Below are 15242 nucleotides of genomic sequence, written 5' to 3' on the forward strand. Positions count from 1 at the left end.
AAAATAAGAATGACAGTGTTGAAGATTGTAGAAACTGAAAAAAATCTACTTCTCACCCAACCACAGTTAAAAAGGGAGTTTAAAGGCCCAGTGCAGTCAAAAACGTGAATTTCTACTTTAAAAAATATATATATTTCCACACTATGAGGTTGGAATAATACTGTGAAATTGCGACAATTATGAGAATGCCCAGAGTTTTTTTCAGAAGAGCTGTTTAAAAATACATTTCAGCCTGTTTTGGTGTTATAGAGTTTTGGCCTGACATCACCAGGCAGTGAATTAGTTAATAGAACAATAAGAAAGAGAGTTCCAAACCTCTCTTGCCAATAGCAGATCGTTTTCAGTTGTCCCCTCCCCACTCAGACCACTACCAGACAGTCCTAACTGAATTCTTACTTGAGAAATCTTTGCCAAGAAGCCATTTTTGTTTATTTTTGACCAGTTTAATTGAAAACTATCACAGTAAGTTACTTAATTGTTACCCAGAAATGATTTGATAGAGATAAAAACCTCTGAATCGGACCTTTAACATTGTGTTTTTACACCCACAGCTCCTTGGTAGAATGTTGCAATTCTATGAGATTTTACCACCTACTGTTCTCTTTGATATCTTCAGGGACTATGGTTGTGTCTCGAATGGCACCCTATTCCCTACATGTGATGTGGGCTTAGTCCAAAGTAGTGCATGTGAACTACATAGGGAATAGGGTGCTGTTTGGGACGCAGTCATGATGACATACATCATGATTGACTGAAGGGAAGTTACAGGAGGATTGTCGGGTCTCTTGGGCGGGAGGGAAAGAAACGAGGACAAGCTAGAAAAGTAACAAATAAATAGATTTCATCTGCAGTGAAGTGGGACTGAAACTGGACTGGTCTTGTATTGGTTGGAAGGAAAGACAGCATTCTAATGATCTTCTTCGTCTTCTTCTTTGTAATTCTTCTACCTATTATTATTCTGCACCAATTTCAGGCCCCCAGAAGTGTAGAAATAGACAGATAATAATAGGGCAACATTTAAGTAGTGTATTTTGTGATAATACGAAGACATGTATTTCAAAGCAATATTTCTCAACTGACAGAATGGTGTTAAATCTGCTTAGTACGAATATCAACTATCTGAGAATATTAGATTGAGTTAACGGGGTTCATTTCACTTACAGTATAAGTACTGTATAAAAATCCCACTCAACCAAAATCAACTGCATTTCTTTCTCACGCTGGGTTAAATGTTGAGAATGGTTTATTGTCATATCTGGACATGTCTTTAAAAGCGGCAATCAGCAGTTGAAACGATAACAAAGCAAACCCCCTGCCACTGTTTCGCTAAAAAGCTGAGGGATGTGGGGCTAGAGAAATGCAACCACTCAAATTCATATACAGAGCTATAGATGCAAGGAGTGACCAGCCATGATATCACAATTATAGTTGTAACCATGTTTTGAGGCTATAGAGTGTTTGTTTACAAACATTGGAGTAAAACAAACGTATATTTTGGGTTACAATGGGGTACGACAGTTGAACTAAGCTCATGGGGCATTTATAAGTTATATTCTTAAATAATCAATGGGTACATATATTTATTTCATCAGTCCAAAAATGGACGTAGCTATTGCAGATTGCCCCTTTAAAGAACAGATGGTCAATTGAACATAGTGGTAGAGCTTTCAGAATCATCTCATATCAAAGATGAAATTGGATTATGGTTCCGGGATGTTGGACGAAACAATAAATAAAGTGCTTTGAAAGCCAAAACATCCTTCCTACCACGATATTGATCTAATGACTGACTGTGCATTTGGCTTGTGCAGTGGAGGTCAGACAGTCCTAGCAAGACTAGCCTCACGCTGTGGCGTCATCTTCACTGAAACCTGACATTAACTCAAGGTAACTGAAACGAGTAGAGTGAATCCAAAAATCATTCCTTACCCCAGGATACTTCAACGGGTCAATATATTTTTTCAAGCTGGGCTAAAGCACGTTTGGGTACACTTTCTTTCCGGGAGTAGAGTGAAGTTAATGGTTAAGGTTATGATTGGGGGAGTGGAAGCTGATCCTGGACATGTACAGTGGCTTGCAAAAGTATTCACTCCCCTTGGCATTTTTCCTATTTTGTTGCAAACACATGTTATTTAAATTGATTTTTATTTGGATTGTAATGGACATACACAAAATAGTCCAAATTGCTGAAGTGAAATGAAAATTTTTTACTTTAGAAATAATTAAATAAATTCAAAAAGTGGTGTGTGCGTATGTATTCACCCCCTTTGCTATGCGGCTCCTAAATAAGATCTGGTGCAACCAATTACCTTCAGAAGTCACATAATTAGTTAAATAAAGTCCACCTGTGTGCAATCTAAGTGTCACATGATCTCAGTATATATACATACACCTGTTCTGAAAGGCCCCAGAGTCTGCAACACCACCAAGCAAGGGACACCACCTAGAAAGTGGCACCATGAAGACCAAGGAGCTCCAAACTGGTCAAGGACAAAGTTGTGGAGAAGTACAGATCAGGGTTGGGTTATAAAAAATATCTGAAATGTTGAACATCCCACGGAGCACCATTAAATCCATTATTAAAAAATGGAAAGAATATGGCACCACAACAAATCTACCAAGAGAGGGCCGTCCACCAAAACTCACAGACCAGGCAGGGAGGGCATTAATCAGAGAGGCAAGAAAGAGACCAAAGATAACCCTGAAGGATCTGCAAAGTTCCACAGCGGAGATTGGACTTTCTGTCCATAGGACTACTTTAAGCCGTACACTCCACAGAGCTGGGCTTTACGGAAGAGTGGCCAGAAAAAAAGCCATTGCTTAAATAAAAAAATAAGCAAACACGTTTGGTGTTCACCATTAGGCATGTGGGAGACTCCCCAAACATATGGAAGAAGGTACTCTGGTCAGATGAGACTTAAATGTAGCATTTTGGCCATCAAGGTAAACCCTATGTCTGGCACAAACCCAACACCTCATCACCCCGAGAACACAATCCCCACAGTGAAGCATGGTGGTGGCAGAATCACGCTGTGGGGATGTTTTTCATTGGCAGGGACTGGGAAACTGGTCAGAATTGAAGGAATGACAGATGGCGCAAAATACAGGGAAATTCTTGAGTGAAACCTGTTTAAGTCTTCCAGAGATTTGAGACTAGGATAGAGGTTCACATTCCAGCAGGCCAATGACCCTAAGCATACTGCTAAAGCAACACATGAGTGGTTTAAGGGGAAACATTTAAATGTCTTGGAATGGCCTAGTCAAATCCCAGACCTCAATCTAATTGAGAATCTGTGGTATGACTTAAAGATTGCTGTACACCAGGGGAACCCATCCAACTTGAAGGAGCTGGAGCAGTTTTGGCTTGAAGAATGGGCAAAGATCTCAGTGGCTAGATGTGCCAAGCTGTAATTGCTGCAAAAGGTGGCTCTATAAAGTATTGACTTTGGGGGGGGGGGGGGGGGGGGGGGGAATAGTTATGCACGCTCAAGGTTTCAATTTTTTTGTCTTATTTCTTGTTTGTTTCACAATAACAAATCTTCAAAGTGTAGGCATGTTGTGTAAATCAAATGATACAAACCCCCCCAAAAATCCATTTTAATTCCAGGTTGTCTGACAACAAAATAGGAAAAATGCCAAGGGGGGTGAGTACTTTCGCAACCACTGTACCTAGGGGAAGTGTTTTTTATTGTATTTTTGTTTCCCCTTTATTTAACCAGGTCGGCCAGTTGAGAACAAGTTCTCATTTACAACTGCGACCTGGCCAAGATAAAGCAAAGCAGTGCAACACAAACAACAACACAGAGTTACACGTGGAATAAACAAACGTTCAGTCAATAACACAATAGAAAAGTCTATATTCAGTGTGTGCAAATGAAGTAAGATTAGGGAGGTAAGGCAATAAATAGGCCATAGTGGCGAAATAATTACAATTTAGCAATTAACACTGGAGTGATAGATGTGCAGAAGATGAATGTGTAAGTAGAGGTACTGGAAGGAGAGTTTACAGTCTTACCAGACACCTAGATATTTGTAATTGTCCGAACCGTCCAGAGTAGTGATGCTAGATGGGCGGGCAGGTGCGGGCAGCAATCGGTTGAAGAGCATGCATTTAGTTTTACTTGCATTTAAGAGCAGTTGGAGGCCACAGAAGGAAAGTTGTATGGCATTGAAGCTCGTCTGGAGGTTGGTTAACACAGTGTCCAAAGAAGGGCCAGAAGTATACAGAATGGTGTCGTCTGCGTAGAGGTGGATCAGCGAATCACCAGTAATAAGAGCGACATCATTGATGTATACAGAAAAGACAGTCGGCCCGAGAATTGAACCCTGTGGCACCCCCATTGAGACTGCAAGAGGTCCGGACAACAGGCCCTCCGATTTGACACACTGAACTCTGTCTGAGAAGTAGTTGGTGAACCAGGAGAGGCTGTCATTTGAGAAACCAAGACTGTTGAGGCTGCTGATAAGAATGTGGTGACCGACAGAGTCGAAAGCCTTGGCCAGGTCGATGAATACGGCTGCACAGTATTGTCTTTTATCGATGGCGGTTATGATATCGTTTAAGACCTTGAGCGTGGCTGAGGTGCACCCATGACCAGCTCGGAAACCAGATTGCATAGCGGAGAAGGTAGGGTGGGATTCAAAATGGCCGGTGATCTGTTTGTTAACTTGGCTTTTGAAGACCTTAGAATGGCAGGGTAGGATAGATATAGGTCTGTAACAGTTTGGGTCTAGAGTGTCTCCCCCTTTGAAGAGGGGATGACCGCAGCAACTTTCCAATCTTTGGGGATCTCAGACGATACAAAAGAGAGGTTGAACAGGCTAGTAATAGTGGTTGCAACAATTGCGACGGATAATTTTAGAAAGAGAGGGTCCAGATTGTCTAGCCCAGCTAATTTGTAGGGGTCCGGATCTTGCAGCTCTTTCAGAACATCAGCTATCTGGATTTTGGTGAAGGAGAAATAGGGGAGGCTTGGGCAAGTTGTTGTGGGGGGTGCAGAGCTGTTGACCGGGGTAGGGGTAGCCAGGTGGAAAGCAGCCACAGAAAAATGCTTATTGAATTTCTCATTTATCGTGGATTTATCGGTGACAGTGTTTCCTAGCCTCAGTGCAGTGGGCAGCTGGGAGGAGGTGCTCTTATTCTCCATGGACTTTACAGTGTCCCAGAACTGTTTGGGGTTTGTGCTACATGATGCAAATTTCTGTTTGAAAAAGCTAGCCTTTGCTTTCCTAACTGCCTGTGTATATTGGTTCCTAACTTCCCTGAAAAGTTGCCCATCGCAGAGGCTATTCGATGCTAATGCAGTACGCCACAGGATGTTTTTGTGCTGGTCAAGGGCAGTCAGGTCTGGAGTGAACCAAGGGCTATATCTGTTTCCTAGTTCTACATTTTTTGAATGGGGCATCCTTATTTAAGATGGTGAGGAAAGCACATTTAATGAATAAACAGGCATCCTCTACTGACGGGATGAGGTCAAAATCCTTCCAGGATACCCGGGCCAGGTCGGTTAGAAAGGCCTGCCCGCTGAAGTGTTTTAGAGAGCGTTTGACAGTGATGAGGGGTGGTCGATTGACCGCGGACCCATTACGGACGCAGGCAATGAGACAGTGATCGCTGAGACCCTGGTTGAAGATAGCAGGATGGTTGGTCAGGATGATATCTATGAGGGTGCCCGTGTTTACGGATTTGGGGTTGTACCTGGTAGGTTCCATGATAATTTGGGTGAGATTGAGGGCATCTAGCTTAGACCCCAGAGCCAACTGAACAGGTCAAATCCATAGAAGGTGAGCTTTTATGGTTCAGTGGAACTGACTTGGGAAAACAGAGTTAATGTGGAAGGTATTGAATATGGATATCCAGGGATTCTACTTGAGCTATACTTACCTGGAGGCAAGTAGGAGCAGGACCCAGAGGAGTTGACCAACACATTGGTATGGAAGGTAGCATCAAACCTCTCGTCGGCACTATGGGAGAACATGGATGTGTTCAGTTAGTGGGCATTAGTGTAGTCGTTCCCAAACCCGCTCCTTGGGGATGCCCAGCCATTCCAAATACGAGTTACATTCCAACACTACAGTAGCACAGCTGATTTAACAAATTATTGCCTTGCTGATTGGTTGACTAGTTGAATTAGGTGTGCTGATTGGTTGACTAGTGGAATTAGGTGTTCTGATTAGTTGACTAGTGGAATTAGGTGTTCTGATTGGTTGACTAGTGGAATTAGGTGTTCTGATTGGTTGACTAGTGGAATTAGGTGTGCTTGCACTGGAGCGGTTGACAGGCCCTTAGAAGAGGGTTGGGACCCACTGCATTAATGTGCAGACTGCAACACAACAGTCTTTTATTGGTGTGGTAGTATGACCTTGAGCTGTGAAAACCACGATCATGAATCATACAGCTATAAATCACTAGAGCAACACAGACTGTTAATCAGGATGTAGCTCCACCTCCATTCATACTACTCACAAAGGATTACATGGCAAAGAAAATGTACTGTATTAATTCCATTACTGTAGCTGGGGTTAAAAAGTTAAAAAGATATGCCAGCCTTCGAAATGAGTATTCCTGCCTCATTATTTTCTAGGTTACCGTGTGATAGAAGACCTGAAGTATGGTTCCTTTGTTGCAGCATAGCAACAGCTACATTCCCCTAGAGATGGCCTAGTCAGTGTAGAGCTCTGTCTCTCACAATACATAATGCACTCCTCCAACTGAACTCCCAAAGGTTTCAATAGGAATGGAGAAAGGTGAGCTCAAGTTAAAAGAGTTGCCGTTCCACGGGAGGCAAAAAGCCACCATAGTGGAATGTAATTGACTGGGGTGAAACTAAGGCTTTGTTCAGAAGAACAGTGACAGATAGGGACGAGAATGTTGTTTTCTGCATTAGGGGGAAACAGGCAGGGGGTTCTGCTGTTACCATTTTATTTACATTAATTTACATTTTCTTCACTGTGATTGTCCTTGAAGAAAGTTTATGAGGGTTAATGGTATACAATAGCATATGGAATTCTGAATTTTTGGTGAAATACTCTTTTGCTTTTTCTGACTTGATTTGAGTGAAGAATAGCCTTGCTGGCCAGCCTTACTTAAAACGCACATCATTCTGTAAGCTCACGAGATCAGGCTGGCTCCTAAAGAAGCAGTTCATGCTATTATAATCTGTGTATTGTACATTTCCAATGTTAGGAAAATAGTTTATTTCCTCAAATCAACGCTGTCATATGGCAATATGTTCAAAAGCATTTAATGTACAAGAGGTATGAGCTCAACACCTGTCTTACAAACTATATAAGTCCTGCTTCCACCTCATGCTAATACATTAGAGGCCATAGTAATGGAGTTGGCCAGCTGTATAGAGCAAGAATTGGTTATGGGGTCCAAGATTACTGGTATAGTACTAACCTGTTATACAGCAGGATGTCTGGCTTCCAGATTTGGCTATCAGGGAATCTCACATTGGCCACCCCAGGGTACTCCGACTGATTCCACTGCAGGTAATAATCATTCCAGTACTGGAGAGAGAAACATAACACACTCCTCATATTCTCACCACTCCTCCACACACGTTTCCAGATAAGCTAATTCCATTAGTGGGAGGTTCTGTGGCCTCGCATCGCTTGTTGAACCTGATCACGGTTTGATAAACAAAGTATCCATCTATGCAGATGAATCTGAAAATGGAAATGGTCAAAGTTGTGTGGGAACTGGGGAAATCAGGCATTGCATAGCAACCAATGAGAAGCTGTTAATAAGGAACATATTTAAAGGGTATAAGAAGTGTAGGAGTGTTAACTATAGTTGTTTGTCATAGCTGTTTGTATTACTGCTTGTTATATCTAAGGCACAGGCGGCTGCCGGAACCTTAATTGTGGAGGACGGACTCATAGTAATGGCTGGAATGGAACAAATGTTATCGAACACATCAAACACCTGGTTTCCATGTGTTTGATACCATTCCATTAACTCAATTCAATACATTATTATGAGCCGTCCTCCCCTCAGCAGCCTCCTGTGGGACTCTAAGGGTATTGCTGACAGAACCCTGTCTTTATTAAAGACCCAGAGCAGATCAGATTAGAATCTGTCCCAGTCTTTATTAAACACCCAGAGCCGATCAGATTAGAATCTGTCCCAGTCTTTATTAAACACCCAGAGCAGATCAGATTAGAATCTGTCCCAGTCTTTATTAAAACACACAGAGCAGATCAGATTAGAATCTGTCCCAGTCTTTATTAAACACCCAGAGCAGATCAGATTAGAATCTGTCCCAGTCTTTATTAAACACACAGAGCAGATCAGATTCGAATCTGTCCCAGTCTTAATAAAACACACAGAGCAGATCAGATTAGAATCTGTCTCAGTCTTTATTAAACACACAGAACAGATCAGATTAGAATCTGTCCCAGTCTATAATAAACAACTGTATCAAGGAATAAACATTTTATGGGATTAAGGCTATGCTACAATCTTTTCTAAAAAATCTACACTTAACTGCCAAAATAAAGGAAACACTTGAGTAAATGAGGGATACAAAGTACTGTATATTGAAAGCAGGTGCTTCCACACAGATGTGGTTCCTGAGTTAATTAAGCAATTAACATCCCATCCTGCTTAGGGTCATGTATAAAAATACCTCAGTGATTTTGAAAGAGAGGTCTCAAAGGAGCATAGGGGGTTTTAAAGGAGCATATGGGGTTAAAAGTGTGTGTGTGTGTGTGTGTGTGTGTGTGTGTGTGTGTGTGTGTGTGTGTGTGTGTGTGTGTGTGTCTCAGTCACCAGATCTCAACCTAATTGAACACTAATGGGAGATTCTGGATGCCTGAGACAGCGTTTTCCACCACCATATTATGTCATTTCTTGTGGAAGAATGGTGTCACATCCCTCCAACAGAGTTCCAGACACTTCTATGCCAAGGTGCATTGCAGCTGTTCTGGCAGGCCAACGCCCTATTAAGACACGTTATGTTGGTGTTTCCTTTATTCTGGCAGTTACCTGTATATTCCAATTCTAATTCAAATGTGGATGACTAAACAAGTCATGGACATAGTGACCATTATCCATCAGTTTGAGGGTTGTAAATGATTGGTTTGAAAAGGTAATGAGTCTTACAATGGCCTACACATCCTGTATCATACTTTGAGATTTGAGATGGGTAGCGTGGACTGTTCATCATTTCAACAACACCAGACTGGTGTAACAAGGTGAGGTTTCCATACGTCATGTTTGATATGCCATGACACATCACAACCAATGGAGCCCTAGTATGGAGCATGACTAAGCATACCCTGTCAAATAATTACATGTTCATGCTTTTTAGCCAGTGTATCGTCAGTTTTCATTCTTTATATGGGAGGTTGGCAGTCATGTTGTTATCAGTAAGTGTTAGCAGACATAACAAATGGAGGTTACACCACCTCATGAGTGTACTGTAAGTGTAGCAATATCAACACGGTCTCAATTACTTTCTTTAGCAAGCTGTCCTGGGTGCTCAAACAGATTACCTCCGAGTCTAGAGATGGATGTCGGTTTGAATAGATTTCATTGTCTTAATGTAACTTTCTCTTCCCCACCAGAGGGTTGAGCCACAGACCGTGGATAGTTATCAGAGGGATACTATAATAGCCTGTTTCTGGAGTAAGGTCAAATCTATCTATAAGGTCTATGGAGTGGCTCTATGAAGGACTGACTGTCTGGAGGTTGTCCATTCGCTAAGGTGATTTAAAACAGCCAACACAACATTCATACAGTTTGCTGATGAGGCGAGAGCGGGAGAGGACTTACTGTCATAAAACATAAACGTCATCTTCACTCAGTTGTGTGTGACTGAGTAGCTTAGTTATTGTTCCCGAGTTGACCAATTTGCAAGATAGATGGAGGTGTAGTGTACTGCAGTATGGTATAATATTGTATAGTGTAGTGTAGTCTAGTGTATTGTACAGTACAGTACAATACAGTATAGTATAGTGCAGTATAGTACAGAACAGTATATAGTCTAAATTAAACGTATTGAAATAGGCAAATGGAAAAAAGTCTTACCAGCTGCAGCCATATGTTGGTTGTTAAAACCTGGTTCTTCTCATCCTGTTGCATTGAGAGATAGATGAACATGTCAGTTTGTAACATCAGAGAGAGATAGATTAACATGTCAGTTTGTAACATGATAGAGAGATAGATGAACATGTCAGTTTGTAACATGATAGAGAGATAGATGAACATGTCAGTTTGTAACATGATAGAGAGATAGATGAACATGTCAGTTTGTAACATGATAGAGAGATAGATGAACATGTCAGTTTGTAACATGATAGAGAGAGATAGATGAACATGTCAGTTTGTAACATCAGAGAGAGATAGATGAACATGTCAGTTTGTAACATGATAGAGAGATAGATGAACATGTCAGTTTGTAACATGATAGAGAGATAGATGAACATGTCAGTTTGTAACATGATAGAGAAATAGATAAACATGTCAGTTTGTAACATGATAGAGAGATAGATGAACATGTCAGTTTGTAACATGATAGAGAGATAGATGAACATGTCAGTTTGTAACATCAGAGAGAGATAAATGAACATGTCAGTTTGTAACATCAGAGAGAGATAGATGAACATGTCAGTTTATAACATCAGAGAGAGATAGATGAACATGTCAGTTTGTAACATCAGAGAGAGATAGATGAACATGTCAGTTTGTAACATCAGATAGAGATAGATGAACATGTCAGTTTGTAACATCAGAGAGAGATAGATGAACATGTCAGTTTGTAACATGATAGAGAGATAGATGAACATGTCAGTTTGTAACATGATAGAGAGATAGATGAACATGTCAGTTTGTAGCATGATAGAGAGATAGATGAACATGTCAGTTTGTAACATCAGAGAGATAGATGAACATGTCAGTTTGTAACATGATAGAGAGATAGATGAACATGTCAGTTTGTAACATGATAGAGAGATAGATGAAAATGTCAGTTTGTAACATCAGAGAGAGATAGATGAACATGTCAGTTTGTAACATCAGAGAGAGATAGATGAACATGTCAGTTTGTAACATCAGAGAGAGATAGATGAACATGTCAGTTTGTATCATCAGAGAGAGATAGATGAACATGTCAGTTTGTAACATGATAGAGAGATAGATTAACATGTCAGTTTGTAACATGATAGAGAGATAGATGAACATGTCAGTTTGTAACATGATAGAGAGATAGATGAACATGTCAGTTTGTAACATCAGAGAGAGATAGATGAACATGTCAGTTTGTAACATCAGAGAGAGATAGATGAACATGTCAGTTTGTATCATCAGAGAGATAGATGAACATGTCAGTTTGTAACATCAGAGAGAGATAGATTAACATGTCAGTTTGTAACATCACAGAGAGATAGATGAACGTGTCAGTTTGTAACATGATAGAGAGATAGATGAACATGTCAGTTTGTAACATGATAGAGAGATAGATGAACATTTCAGTTTGTAGCATGATAGAGAGATAGATGAACATGTCAGTTTGTAACATGATAGAGATATAGATGAACATGTCAGTTTGTAACATCAGAGAGAGATAGATGAACATGTCAGTTTGTAACATCAGAGAGATAGATGAACATGTCAGTTTGTAACATCAGAGAGAGATAGATGAACATGTCAGTTTGTAACATGATAGAGAGATAGATGAACATGTCAGTTTGTAACATCAGAGAGAGATAGATGAACATGTCAGTTTGTAACATCAGAGAGAGATAGATGAACATGTCAGTTTGTAACATCAGATAGAGATAGATGAACATGTCAGTTTGTAACATCAGAGAGAGATAGATGAACATGTCAGTTTGTAACATCAGATAGAGATAGATGAACATGTCAGTTTGTAACATCAGAGAGAGATAGATGAACATGTCAGTTTGTAACCTCAGAGAATAAAGTAATACAACAACCCAGTGTTTCTCAATCCATTCCTGAAGGACCCCAGAGGTGAACATTTTTGTTACAAAACAACTAATCACCCTTGATTTGAGTTGAATCAGGTTGGTTAGTGTTGGACTAGCACAACAATATGTGAGCTCTGTTAACTTGCGTACCACAGTAACTCACCACGTCCATGATCTGCATCAAACTAAAGCTGAAGTTGACGGTGAGGGAGTGGGTGTCATTGAACACTGGCCTTTCTAGTGGGTTGTAGTTGGCCATAAGATCCTTGTACAGCCTCCGCTGGGGTTCCCCTTGGAGGGACACTGCCAGGGGAAAAACCACAACAGAAGTAGACATTTGAGCTTCTGTTTTAAAATGTGCTTGGTCTTCTCTGAAGAACTATAGACTTTACGTAGATGTGTATGTAGTCCCTGTTGCACAGTCGGAAATAACATGTCTTGTTAACCACAGTGTTGTAAAAAATGGTCATGGTCAAAAATGGTCAAGTCCTTTCACTATCTCTGTCACATACATGACCCAAAGCAAAATTAGATAATGCTGTGAACTAGAGCAACAAAATTAGAAAACACTATAAACTAGAGCAGCAAAATTAGATAATGCTGTAAACTAGAGCAGAAACATTGGATAATGCTGTAATCGAGAGCAACACAATTAGATAACACTAGAAACTAGAGCAGCAAAATGAGATAAAGCTGTAAACTAGATCAGCAGATGAGATGAAGCTGTAAACTAGAGCATCAAAATGAGAATGAAATGCTCTTTACGGAAGTGAGGTTTGGGGGCCACTGGACTTTAAAATGTGGGACAAACATCCAATTGAAGCCCTACATGCAGAATTCTATTTGATAAAAATATCTGAAGATCATACACATTTTGGCAACACCTAAATTAAAGTCCAAATTCAAGTCTCCAATTTAAAGCACTTCAAACCCAAGAACTGAGCCCAGAAACGAGCCCTCTCAGTCAATTGGTGTTGGACCAAACCAACCAAACGGACACCAGCACTGCTTCTAAAGAAATCATTCAAATAAACAAATATGTATTTGCTCGAGGGACACTGAATAATAACATCTACAGTAACTTACTTATTATTAGTTTTATTGTTATTACTTTTATTATTAGTGGTATTAATTGTTATTACTTTTATTATTATTGTTGTGATTATTATTCCAAATAGTAGTGGTATGGGTAGTAGGGATGATGGTAATGATAGCAGTTTAATAATGGTGGTGGTAGTAGCAGTAATGATGATAGTTGCAGTTTTATTTTTTTATTTTGCCTTTATTTAACTAGGCAAGTCAGTTAAGAACAAATTCTCATTTTCAATGACAGCCTAGGAACAGTGGGTTAACTGCCTGTTCAGGGGCAGAACGACAGATTTGTACCTTGTCAGCTCGGGTGTTTGAACTTGCAACCTTCCGGTTACTAGTCCAACGCTCTAACCACTAGGCTACCCTGCCGCCCCAGTACTGATGTAATGGTGAGGATGACTGTTACGACTTCGCCGAAGTCGGTCCCTCTCCTTGTCCCTCTCCTTGTTCGGGCAGCGTTCGGCGGTCGACGTCACCGGCCTTCTAGCCATCGCCGATCCACTTTTCATTTTCCATTTGTTTTGTCTTTGTTTTACACACCTGGTTTCAATTCCACAATTCCATGTTCATTATTTAACCCTCTGTTTTCCCCATGTTTTTTGTGCGTGCTTGTTTATTGTAAGTTCGGTCCGTTGTTTGTGGGCCTGGTGTTTCTTCATGTACTTTGATATTTTGAGTAAAGTTCCTTGTGTTACTCATCTCTGCTGTCCTGTGCCTGACTCCTCTGCACCAGCTACACCCAGATCCTTACAATGACAGTTAGTTCTAAGTTAGTTCTAGTTTAATTTTCCATGTTTAGCCTTTTCTGTGTATTATATTTCTACTATTGACTGTTACCATTTTATTGTTGCTATTTTTAGAATTGTTTAGTATTATTATTTACTACCATTTTATATTATTATTCTTTATTCTTTGCTATTTTATAACAATGTATATTGTATACAATATTGCTTTGGCAATATTGACAATGTTTTTCATGCCAATAAAGCAGCTTGAATTTGAGAGAGAAAGAGAGAGAGAGAGAGAGAGAGAGAGAGAAAGAGAGAGAGATTGAGAGATTGAGAGAGACTATAAACCACCTGGTGGACAGCCGGTCCAGCTCATTTGGATGCTTGCTTATTGATCCAAGAGGCTCATCAAACGTTCTCCAGCTAGATTCAGCTAGAAGCATACTGACACCCTATAACTCTCAGTACTTCAGTAATCTCTGACATGTCTTAGTAAGCCCTTCTACAGTACCAGTCATTGGAATGCATGTCCATGGTTGTGTTCAGTACAGAAAAAAACGTTTTGAAACTACCTAAAATTGTCCAATGAGATCACAGATTTTTGTTTACTATTGCAAACCATTGTCACGGTGCACTGCACTGAACAGAACCTAGGTGTTTTCTCCCAGCTATGCATGGACCATAACAGCACAGTGTACTCAGTTCATTCAGAGTCCTCCCTCTTAAATTCTCTGAAAAGGTCTTCCTCTATTTTAAGGCACTTCAGACACCGGATGGCTACTTACTTTTCTAATAGCCAAAATCCAATTACCCAGAAACACCTCTGGGAGAGCACTTTACTCCATTGATTTGGTTGCTCGGAGAGCTCAAGGGTTTACTGTCTATTTTGAAATTGTTTCTAAGTTTCTAAGAAAACATCTATGTCCGTCATCAGTTACCCAGGTCGCATACAGAGGCTCTCAGAACTGGAAGATCAGATAAAAGCTTGTTCTTTGTCTCCGGTCTGATTCCCCTGTGGATCGCAGGCCCTCTTCATAATCACATTTCAGTGTTACCATCAGTGGGATAACATCACTGTGTTATTGTGTAAAGATGTATCAGTCATTCATCAGGGTACATTAGTAATATTACTGACGGTAATACAAAGTAGCTTTCTGATGTTTCCCAATACGAAAGGAGGCTGGGGAGCAGAGGACGGAGACAAAGCATCTCCTGTACTTCTTGATTAAATCTAGGAGACCCACCAATGTCAGTTAGATAGATAAAACAGAGCTGGCCAAGACTATCTCTCTCTCCCCCCTCTCTCCATCTCTACGTCTCACTCTTAATCTCTCGATCTCTCTCCCTCCGAGAATTCAATTAGGTATTGCAAATAGACTGGAGACTCCAGAGCGGAGGTCTTACTAAATGGAGTGCAGACAATCACATTTTTGTACTACTCTTTCCTTTCTTCTATTTCTGCTGCTGAACCTGACGAGAGGTGAA

At 40.5% G+C, this 15242-nt stretch overlaps 1 pseudogene; it reads right to left on the bottom strand.

Moving 5' to 3' along the window:
- LOC139384792 (neuronal acetylcholine receptor subunit alpha-7-like) overlaps nucleotides 1–15242 on the bottom strand; it is a 46557-nt pseudogene that overhangs the window by 26210 nt on the left and 5105 nt on the right.

This window comes from Oncorhynchus clarkii, chromosome 26 (genome assembly GCF_045791955.1).
Source record: "Oncorhynchus clarkii lewisi isolate Uvic-CL-2024 chromosome 26, UVic_Ocla_1.0, whole genome shotgun sequence".
Taxonomy (NCBI): domain Eukaryota; kingdom Metazoa; phylum Chordata; class Actinopteri; order Salmoniformes; family Salmonidae; genus Oncorhynchus; species Oncorhynchus clarkii.